The sequence below is a fragment of the Cebus imitator genome, unplaced genomic scaffold (assembly GCF_001604975.1).
Source record: "Cebus imitator isolate Cc_AM_T3 unplaced genomic scaffold, Cebus_imitator-1.0 Scaffold35, whole genome shotgun sequence".
NCBI classification, from domain to species: Eukaryota; Metazoa; Chordata; class Mammalia; order Primates; family Cebidae; genus Cebus; species Cebus imitator.
Genome location: NW_016107350.1, coordinates 1968939 through 1977553, shown reverse-complemented (window position 1 = coordinate 1977553; position 8615 = coordinate 1968939). Strand labels below are relative to the sequence as shown.

The 8615-nt window shown below is 36.2% G+C and overlaps 1 protein-coding gene across 1 annotated transcript in view; it reads right to left on the bottom strand.

Annotated features, from left to right (window-relative positions):
• Positions 1–2761, bottom strand: part of CDH12 (cadherin 12) — a 498310-nt gene extending 495549 nt beyond the window's left edge. Inside the window, exons 1-2 of the mRNA XM_017524645.2 lie at positions 2363–2761; positions 1317–1462 (exon numbers count right to left, since the gene is read on the bottom strand). The gene's annotated coding sequence lies outside the window, so the exon portion shown is untranslated. The remainder of the gene's footprint in view (positions 1–1316; positions 1463–2362) is intronic.
• Between the last annotated feature and the right edge of the window lie 5854 nt (positions 2762–8615).

Below are 8615 nucleotides of genomic sequence, written 5' to 3'. Positions count from 1 at the left end.
GGGGAGTCAGCACTTCAGGAAATACAAGTGCTCACTCTAAAAAACACATTTGAGATTCCATTATAAATCTTTACCCAAAAGCAGCTAGATATTTACATTGTGCTTTAACATTAGAAGTTAGTTATTAAAAATCAATTTGTTTCAGTCATAATATGTAATATTTTAAATAATGTTTGTTTCATTATTTGAAAACTTTTATAGTATGTCATACAATATCAAGGTAAGTAATTGCTATTCTTCAGTATTGAGAGTGCAGATTAATAGATCACATGATTATAGTGATATAATTATTACTCTTAATTACATGGAAATTTATCACAATTTGGAATAAAACCATCAGGCTATATTTATATGTGCTTAGTAAGATACAAAATAAAAAGTTCGGGTAATTAAACTTTGGAAAAAAGTTGCTTACATAATCTTTCTAGATAGTTTTTAAAAGCTTAAGAGAAAATGGGTATAAAATAATTAATGTGAAATGGTTTAATCTGAATTACCTAGATAATTTCCATATATGATATATGTAAGCTTAACTTCAATTAATTATACCTTAATAATAAAAACAAAACATAAAAGAACAAAAAGTCAAAAATTTAACAAACACATTCATCCATTATTGAAGAATTCTTTCAAAAACAAGCATTTTAGAAAGCACTTAATTTTCCTTTGCTTTCTTTTTTTATTCATCTCATAAAATAAGTCCACTTCTCTTGAATACAAACTATAAACTATATGAATGGCATAAAACGTTTTCTAGGATCATTTTTTTTCTTAATACTTGCATCAGAAACTATAACATTTAAGTTTTAAGTTCCAAATGGATACTATTAAAATATTCAGGGATTTGGTCCTAAATCCTTAAACCAAAAGGGAGCTCAGGAATACTGCTAAAGTAGAAAGCTGCACAAAATCTCAACTCTCATTTGCAAATTTTCTTTCCATCTAATTTAACTTTGAAGCTTTCAGACTCAGATTTTACCATATGACATCAAAAAACCACTTCAATCAAAATCAATTTACCTTGGCAATGCACCATCCTCCAAACAGATTATTTAAAAAGTAAAATGAGAAATTTACTCTCTTTTCATGTTCCCTTTTATTTTCTCCTGATGCAAGGCAGAATGAAAATATTTCAGAAGATATTGCCCTGAAATATCATTATCTCCAACGCCGTGTTCACTCTAGGACACTTGCTTATAAACTAAGCTTGTCCTCACACAGTCACTTGCTGCAGTGCAGAATGTCAGTTTACTCAGTTAGAACTTCCAATGCAGAAACCCAGTGCCACGCAGTCAGCCAGATAAAGCAGCACTTACCTTAATTGAAATTTTCTCTGTGAACGAGGTGAGAAATCCGTCAAATCAACCGTGAATGGGGTGGGGAGAGCGAAGTTTTCAGTCAGCACCCTCCAAGGAGCTGCATCCTGTGCTCCTTTTCCCTGTTATGTGCAGCTCCTCGCTGTCTAAGGAGAGAAAAAGATCCGCTGAAATCCTCCGAGGTTCCCAGTGAGTAAATGAGGATAAGCGATGTTTCTGAACGGGAGATTCTCCGTGAGCGTGCTCCGTTCGGAGGCTCCCTAACGGCTGTGATCGACTCCTGGCAGGTCCCTGGAGCCAGGCGCTAATCATTGACCTGATTAGCAAGAACGCTCCGGGTGCGCAGGCAACACACGCCGAGGGTTGGTGGGTCTCAGGGGAATTGGAAAAGGCACCAAGGCCACTTGGGAATCTTGTCTTTTCCAGCCTAACGGATGAACTACAACTATGACTGCAATTTGGAAGGAGATGAGCCGCCGGGCTGGACATCGCAGGACTTAAACAAATGCGCTCTCTCCTGCCGTTTTTCAAGGTGCATTCGTGTAAGATATCAGGTGCGGTGAAACAATTAATAGACTGATAGAGCTGATTTGTAAGGCAAGCCTAAAGCTGAAAAATGTTTAAAGCGATGTGATCAAAGAGGCAGCTGCACTTATCTCTGCCCCTCGCCTGCTACATACTTCAACCTCTGTCGAGGTAAAATGAATTTAAAGGCTGATTACAGCTCTCCGGAGTGCAACTCTGAATTGATAAAAAGGAAGTATTCATACTAAAGAAGCATATTTGGCAGTTTGCTACAGACACAAGAACAGAGCCTTGCTCGTGTAGTTTTCCAAACAGTATTTTCAATTAACATTACACCTGCAAAAAAATGTTTGCATTGTACCATTAACTAGAGTCACGTAGGAGAGTACATCACACCTAATCGAATCATCTCTTTAATTATCTGTTGAAATACTGATTCACTAAAACAAAAACAAGCAAGCATATGAGAGGATCCAAAACATCAAACAACTTTTTAAACGCAGTCACGTGCCGTTACCAACCTGCTGGCCCCCATCCATCATCCGCCCTTTCAGCCACTGACCACCACCTCAGCACGTCCACATCCAGTTCCTACTTCCCTCAAGAAATCCGATTCTCTGGAAAAGGTCACATAACTGGATCCCAAAGCCCCAAATGGTTAATTTTTGACAGCTCTCACTTTCGCAGGAGAAAATTATGCAAATAACATAAAAAGAACAGATGAGAAAAGTCATTTGCATGTCTTGAGGGTGAGAAAATTCTCATTGCCAGAGAGAAAACTGACGACTGTCCTCTCACAGTGATCCTGAGTGATATGTTCAGCACTTTTTTTTTTCAAGTAGGTCTCACTTGGGACATATGGCATTCCCTTGATGTATGTGTGTGCGTGTGTGTGGGGGGTGAGTGTGCTTGCGTGTGTGTGTTAAAAAGAGGGAGAGGGGAAGAGAGAGAAGCTATATCTACACTGTGATATTTACATATATCTTAGAAAAGCCCCAAATTTCAGTAGGCGAATGGACTAAGCAAAAATAATAGATAATCCATTTGCCTTATAGATTCCCAAATAATTTTTTTTTAATTTGTACCATTACAATACTTTAAAAATTAAATATTTTAAGTATCTCATTAAAATACAAGCTCTTGATGAAGCTCTTTACTATTTGGACAAAGTAAAACTTCAAGGTAACTGAACTGCTGTTACTAAGACAGGTACTCATCCTACTGTGAAAACGGAGATGTCCCTAAAGAAGCCCCAGGAGGAGGTGGGGCTGTAGACTCCCATGCAGAGGCCTCTTGCTCCCTCAGCTGGTGGAGGGTGACAGCTGAACGTGAAGAAACCCAGTCAACCACTTCAGGAGAGGGAGAACAATGTCTGCTGCTGTTAAGCAGGAAACCCATTATCCAATTTTAGACTGGCACAAGAGTAGGAAGGAGGCTGCTTAAATCGAAGTAAATGCATCTTGAGCATAAATTGCAAAAACAAGAAAATGTAACTGCTAATTTCTCCTGAGAGGGTCCCAACTAGTCTTTAACGCAGTACTTGTAAATAACAGTGGGATAGATTCTATGGCTATTATGTGTAGCTGGTCAAGCAGTTAAAGCCCTCCATTTCTCATATTGGTCTGAGTTCCATTCTGAGGATCTTAAACGGTGAACTATTTTTAAAACTTTTTAAAACATTAAGACAGGGCTTATTTTCCTGAACCTTGCCAACACGCAATCATCATCACCAACGAAAACAGGTGCACATGAAATTTTGTGCAGACGATTGGTTCTACCTGGAAACCTCAGGTGTATGAGACTGCACTGATGACACTCTCAAATAATCAGTCTTTCTGTTCTCATAAAATCCAGGGGTCTGGATGGGCACTGTGGCTCACGCCTGTAATCCCAGCACATCGGGAGGCTGAGGTAGGCAGATCACAGGTCAAGAAATCGAGGCCACCCTGGCTAAAATGGTGACACCTGGTCTCCACTAAAATACAAAAAATTAGCTGAGCTTGGTGGCAGGAGCCTGTAATCCCAGCTACTCTGTAGGCTGAGGCAGGAGAATTTCTTGAACCCTGGAAGTTGAGGTTGCAGTGAGCCGAGATCGCGCCACTGAACACTGGCGAAAGACCTGGGTGATTTCGTCTCGGGGGAAAAAATTCAGGGGTCTTTCAAAACTCTAAATGGTTTCAACAGAGAGTATGATGACTCTTCAGTAGTTTTTTAAACCTATATTGAACCACTAATTGATTGCATTGAAAGTTCACACATGAATAACAAAGCAAAATAAGACAATTTTGTTGGGGGAGGGAGGGTAGACAACAGTCACATGAAAATAATAGGCACTGTCTCTTACATGCTTGCTGTGTCAAGTGTTTGGCATGCATGTCAGCTGTAGCTACCCCTGAACCCCTTGGTCCAATCTTGTTAAGAAGGTATTATAATATTTTGTGTTTTTAATCAATTAAGGTAGGGCTCTGAGAAGTTAAGTAAATTTACCGATGTTGCATAGCAAGTATAGAAGAAACTCACAACTAGAAGTCAGGTAACTGTAACTATAAAATTACCAAATATTTGGAAGTTCCCAAATGTTAAAACTGGTAAAAACGCCTACTTCCAACAGAATAGCAAAATTGTCTAGTTTTTTTTGACTTCCAAAAATCATTTTTGCATGTTTAAAAACTGTATTATAACTGATAAAGTAGTGTAACAGTTCTGCTATAAAAAGTTACGTATGTTTTAGCAGAAAATAAAATTCACAAAAAAACTTTAGGCTAAAAAATAGATTCCATCTAGAGCTTCCAAATATATAACTCCATTGGCACAAATTATTCAGTTTCAAATTTTTAAGACTCCCTTCTGCAATTCATTCAGTATCCCACTCAAATATAATAATTACTGCTTTTTAAAACAAGAAAATAGCTCCTCTCTAAGTATATGAGTATCTCAAGAACATTTACAAAACTATATTAGGCCAAAATTATGATGACTTACTATCCTAGTTCTCCAAGTGGCATAATGTAATAGCAAAGCTCAAATGTATGTAGAGCTACAAAGTTTAACTCTGGCTTGTTCATGCTTTATCTACAGGTTTCCTAAAGTCACATGAATCCTACCATTTCATACAGTTCTTTGAAGTTCTCAGACACATCTGAAACTTCACAGAGAAGCATTGTGACCACACTTTTTCAAGGTGTTTAATAAAAGTTCCATCTAAAAAACTGACGATAACGCAAAGTAATGCAACATTTAAACTTTGCCAAGAACTTATTATCGCATTTGATTCTTATGGGAATCCTGTGAAATAGGCTACCATGTGCATTTTTCTCATATTTTAGTGATGAGGAGACGAGGACTAAAAAGAGCAAGTGATTGTCCTTTGGTGTTCAATGGTGGAAAACCTAATGTTCTCCTTTTCACACAAGTCATATTGCTCCTCACTATGTCAATCAAATGTTTATCTGAGTCATTTGTTGACAAAGAGGATCTTAGGCGGCTATCTGAACAAAAGCCACTCTTTCTTCATTCTCTTAGGTTTGTTCCAAACTGTAAATTGTGATTGTAATTTATTGGAGAAAAACTTACTCTGAGCTGACAGGAAACTTGTGATTTATATACACTGGAATAACACCCCTTAGATTTCTTACAGACTTTTCCTAATCTTGGCTATTATTATTTAAATTTCAGATATGTGAAGATGCTTTCCAAATATTAGTCTTATGATTCTTACACAAATAGAATCTTGCTTTTGTATACAATTGTAGATTCAGCTGTTACCTCCCTACCATTCTTGTGGTGGTTTATCAGAACAGATGTTGAAAAATTAGTGTTAGTTTTAAATATATATATATATATATATATTTACCATTTCATACAGTTCTTTGTGTATATATATATATACACACACGCACACATAACATACATACATAAACAAGCCACCTAACTAATAACAAATTGATCTTGCGGCAGCAGCAGCATTGAGCAAATATGAGCAAATACTATCACACAGAAGTTTGCTGAATGCTAATAGATTCTCATGTATTATACATATTTCTGCTTATGTCTAAATCATGGAGGACGAATGACTAAATTCACCAGCCTTCAAGAGAAACTTTTATTTTTGGTTCCAGTTTCACACATATATACTCAAGAGATTAGGATAGGATGAAATTATAGAAAAAACGAAAGCGGCCAGGCGCGGTGGCTCAATCCTGTAATCCCAGTACTTTGGGAAGCCGAGGACGGTGGATCATGAGGTCAAGAGATCGAGACCATCCTGGCCAACATGTGAAATCCCGTCTCTACTAAAAATACAAAAGTTAGCTGGCTGTGGTGGCGTGCACCTGTAGTCCCAGCTACTTGGGAGGCTGAGGCAGGAGAATTGTCTGAACCCGGGAGGTGGAGATTGCAGTGAACCACTGCACTCCAGCCTGGCAGTGGGGCAGAGTGAGACTCTGTCTCAAAAAAAAAAAAAAAAGAAAGAAAGTAGGATAGATATCAGAAAACATAGACTATAGTCAAAATTCTAGCACTAAGTAGCTTTCTAACCCTGAAACATCTAAAAAGCTTCTATTTAATAATTTCATTGGAAAATTTGAGGAAATGAAAGTCTATTATCTCTAAGATTTCAGTCAGTTATGAAAACACATTATCTATTTGACTAATAATTTGTGATGTCCTTTTTACCTAATTCAGAAATAAACAATCAAAAAAGAATTATTGTATCCAAATACATGTCTTCTTCCTTCTTGTATCCTTTGGTGCTCCTAACAAATTATTTTATACTATAAAGAACATTATAGCAAGAATGTGTTGATTTCACAGTTCAAGTAATTAAAAAAAATCAAACAGAAGTTATTGATTTGAAATTTTAAGTGGAGTAGATTAAAAAATTACTAAGGTTGGGAATATTCTTTAAATGTTTTAAAATAATTATAACCTGTTTCTTTAAAAGGTCATGGTTGTTTTATTGCAACTAGAATGGATTTAGCCATTTCTTTATTGTCCTGATCAGTAAAAAAATAAAAGGAAGGTAATTTAATTAAAATGATTTGAGAAATAAAATTGGAGAGCATACTTAAAGCATGGACATATAATATTAATATAGTTTGTGTTTTTAAAACCACATTTCCAATTTAGTAGGCAATTATTTTAAAATAACAAAAAAGCACAGTGCATAATTAAAAGAAATGAAATGGCTTTTGTAGACATAATTGCTTGGCATTTTAGACCTTTCCTGTTAGCTCTGATTTATTCTATTTTGTATGTTTCAGGTATGACTATGAAGTTCAAATAAAATGAAATAAATAACATGCAAAATTTTAAAAATATTAAACTCAGTTTCTATTAAATTCACTGAAAGACACTAAAATTAGTAATGACTAGAATTATACATATAAAACCCCAACCAAACACATTTTTCGCAATGATTTTAAAATGTCATTAAATAAATGGACATATAAAATAATATTGATGAATAATATTGCTCAATGGAAAAAAAGAATATTTATTTCCTTGCTGAGTAGATAGGCTTAGTCTTTTGGAGAGGCAGAAAGGCGGTGGTGGGGTAGAGTGGAATGTGGAAAGACCTGGGAGAACTAATATCAGATGAATTTCCTGTTCACTAAAAAATTTTAGTTACATTCTGACTTAGATTTTCTTATTAATTTATAACTATTTAGCTATATATTTTAGCTATCTATTTAATTATTTAACAAGTTATTACTACAATTAAATACCTATCAGAATAATTAAAATTAAAAAGAAAAAAAGCTCTCATTATGCCAAGTGTTGGCAGTGATGTGAAAAACCTATAACCCTCATACACTGTTCATGGGAATGTAAAATGATGCAATCAATCTAAAATTCATTTTGGTAGACTTTTTAAAATTAAACATATGCCGTCATGTGATGAATCCATCTCACTGCGAAGTATTCTTTCCAAAGAAATAGAAGCATATTTCCATTCAAACAATTGGACACAAATGACCAGTTAGTCACAATGGCTCCACACTGGGGAAAAAAAAAATGTCCATCCATAGGTGAGAGAATTAACTGTGGCACATTCAGAGAATGGAATACTTCCTGGCAATTAAAAGTAACCAACTCCTAGTACACTCAACATGAATCACAAAATGATCAGTGCTGATACAGAACAAGCCAGAAACAAGTACTTTACTAGTATATAATTACATTTCTGTAGAATTAAAAAATATGGAAATGTATCTGTAGTGCCAGGAAACAGGTTAGAGGTGAAAACAGGTTACAGTGACAGAAAACAGGTAAGTGGTTAGAGGTGAATCAGGTTGGAATGAGGAATGGCAGAGGTCCCAGGAAACCCATTGGGACAATGGAAATGTTGGGTGTCTTGACTATGGTGGCGGTTTCGCAGGTGTATACATGTGTCAAAACCCATCTAATTTGCACTTTAAATATGTGCAGTTTATTGTATAAAAAATGTGGCACATATACACCCTGGAATACTCTGCAGCCATGAAAAAGAATGAGTTCATGTCCTTTGCAGAGACATGGATGAAACTGAAAACCATCATTCTCAGCAAACTGACACAAGAACAGAAAATCAAACACCAAATGTTCTCACTCATAAGTGGGTTTTGAACAATGAGAACACATGGACACAGGGAGGGGAACATCACACATCACGGCCTGTCGAGGGATGGGGGGCTACAGGAGGGATAGCATTAGGAGAAATACCTAATGTAGATGATGGGGTGATGGATGCAGCAAACCACCGTGGCACCTGTATACCTATGTAACAAACCTGCA